The 2,601-nt window shown below is 42.1% G+C and overlaps 1 pseudogene across 1 annotated transcript; it reads left to right on the top strand.

Annotated features, from left to right (window-relative positions):
• Window positions 1-808: 808 nt before the first annotated feature.
• LOC308417656 (small nuclear ribonucleoprotein Sm D1-like) lies at window positions 809-1,165 on the top strand (annotated as a pseudogene). The gene has a single exon. The product of its transcript is annotated as a small nuclear ribonucleoprotein Sm D1-like (transcript).
• The last annotated feature ends 1,436 nt before the right edge of the window (window positions 1,166-2,601 follow it).

Below are 2,601 nucleotides of genomic sequence, written 5' to 3'. Positions count from 1 at the left end.
CAGCCTGTTCTACAGAATGAGCTCCAGGACAATCAGGGCTACAGAGAAACCCTGTCTTGAAAACAAACAAACAAACAATGACCAAAAAAATGACCATTTTTTAAAAAAGATTTGTTTATTTTATGTATATAAGTGTACACTGTAGCTGTCTTCAGACACACTAGAAGAGAGCATTGGATCCCATTACAGATGGTTGTAAGCCACCATGTAGTTGTTGGGATTTGAACTCAGGACCTCCGGAAGAGCAGTCAATGCTCTTAACCACTGAGCCATCTCTCCAGGTTCCCATTCCTTTGTTTCTAAATGTTTTGAGTCATAACTATTATCACATAAGTTACTTTTAGTGTAGCCAGTATCTGTCCTTTTAAAAACTGTACTTCTGGGAGCTGGAGAGATAGATTTTAAAAACTGTCTTTTCCTCATTTGCAGAATCCTAGAGGCCCATCAATCCCAGATCCTATGAGAGAGACACATGGCCCACCATGAGGCACTGGAACTTTCTCCTGGGAATATGTATTTTAGGAAGGATTTAGAGATGAGGATGGCTATTAATGGTGGCTTTCTACAATGCAGACTCTCCAGGTTGTCCTTACATGGCATTTAATGGTTCTGGATTAAGCCTTAATTTAAGCCTGTGTATACCAGTCTCCTTGAGCAGGCTACAAGAAGGCTTTCACTTTATAGGTAAAGATGATTTTGGTCTGAAGGCCTTCTCACGCTCTTCTGGCCATTTATATCCCTAGTCCGTGGGTCTTTGGAGCCTGAGTTCTGTGAACAGAAGGACCAGAAGGGAGACTGCACCGCTAGAATGAAGCTTGTGAGATTTTTTGATGAATGAGTCATGAAACTGTAACCATCGACTTGAAGAAGGGGACACAAGTCCATGGAACAATCCCAGGTGTAGATGTCAGCATGAGTACACACCTTAAAGCTGTGGAAATGGCTCTGAAGAACAGAACACCTGTACAGTTGGGAACATTGAGTGTTCCAGGCAATAACATTCGGGATTTTATTCTACCAGACAGCTTACAAAAGATACACCACTGTGGATGTTGAATCTAAGGTGAAATCTAAGAAAAGAGTAGCTGGTGCAGGAAGAGGCTGAGGCCCAGGTAGAGGAAGAGGGTGTGGTCGAGGCAGAGGAAGAGGGGGGCCTAGGCAATAATGTCTCTCAAGATTACGGATTTAAATGGATAAGGGATTTGGGGATACTTTTTGTACAGATTTGGTGTCAGTTTTTAATAAACATAAGCATAGGGACAGAGTTGCCTGCTGATTATCAAATTTAAAAAAAGATCTCTAACTCATCTTTGTAAGGGTCTGCCCTATGTGGCTTGATGTAATTGAAGGTTTAAGATAGGAGGCCAGAACTGATGAGTCTACTGCTTGATTGTTTTTGAGAGGAGATCTCAGATCTCCTGTAGCCAAGGCTGACCTTGAACTCTTGGTTCCCTTGTCTCCACCTTCCCAGTGCTGGGATTGTAAGTGTATACCAGCAGGCAACTTCATCTTCTGAAACCTAAGGGCTCTCAATAGTACAGTTCCCCACTAAAGCCAGACTCCTCCAGACTGTGCTGTTTGGTTCAGAAAAGGTTCCTAAGTGTCCACGGGAGACCTTGATGTTTCAAGGGGCCTTACCCATAGTTAATGCATTTTGAAATTTTAAGTTAGCATACTATCTTCACTTATATATTTTATTTAAAATAAACAACACAAATTCCAACAGTTTATAAATAACATGAAGCAACAGCCTTGGGTCCAGATTAATCTGACAGTAAAGACTATTAGAAAGCTTCTTTCTTTAGCCTACCCTTTCTCTTTGCCAGTGTTGCTAGCTCCACTTGCCATTGCTTTCTGGGTGCCACATTCATCAGAGCTTTCTGTTTGTTTGTTTGTTTGTTTAAAACAGAGTTTCTCTGTGTAGCCCCGACTGTCCTGGAACTTGCTCTGTAGACTAGGCTAACGTCAAACACTGCCTCCCCAGTGCTGAGATTAAAGGTGTGTGCCACCACTATCTGTCTTGCTTTCTCTTTCATCCCCCAGCATTAAAGAGAGGTAATAAGTTATTTCTTTTTAATTCGTGACTGAACAAAACTGCCCTACAATCTGAAAGACTCTGCTTTATATCCTGCTCTGGCCTTAGTAATAGCTTATCTCCAGGACAGCCAATTCTTCTAAGACTCAGTTTTCAGTTTCACTATCTATATAATGGGAACAAGAAAGCCTGATCCCATCCCCCAAAATCCTGATTCTATAATGGCTTGGATACTTCAGTTTCCACTGGGTTATTTTAAGGATCAAATGTACTAAAAGCCATAGGACAGCACCTGGTGCCAAGATGCAATTTAGTAACAGTTCTTTTCCCTTCTCCTTTGATGCCTTCTCCCTGATACCACTGTCCATTTCCATTCCAGACCTCTGGTTGCACCATGTACAAGTGTATACATGTGTCCGAAGACACAAGGAAAGCCAGGGAAGGCACAGAGAATGAGTGTTATGCATAATTTAACACACTAGTGAGAGAAGTTTTCTCTAAAAAAGCTGCCTTTCTGGTCTAGAGAGGAGGAGCCATACAGCCCAAGCGGGAAGGAACACCCATGG

Source organism: Micromys minutus, assembly GCF_963924665.1.
Source record: "Micromys minutus genome assembly, chromosome: 1".
In the NCBI taxonomy this organism is placed as follows: domain Eukaryota; kingdom Metazoa; phylum Chordata; class Mammalia; order Rodentia; family Muridae; genus Micromys; species Micromys minutus.
This window is presented reverse-complemented; position numbering and strand designations above follow the sequence as displayed.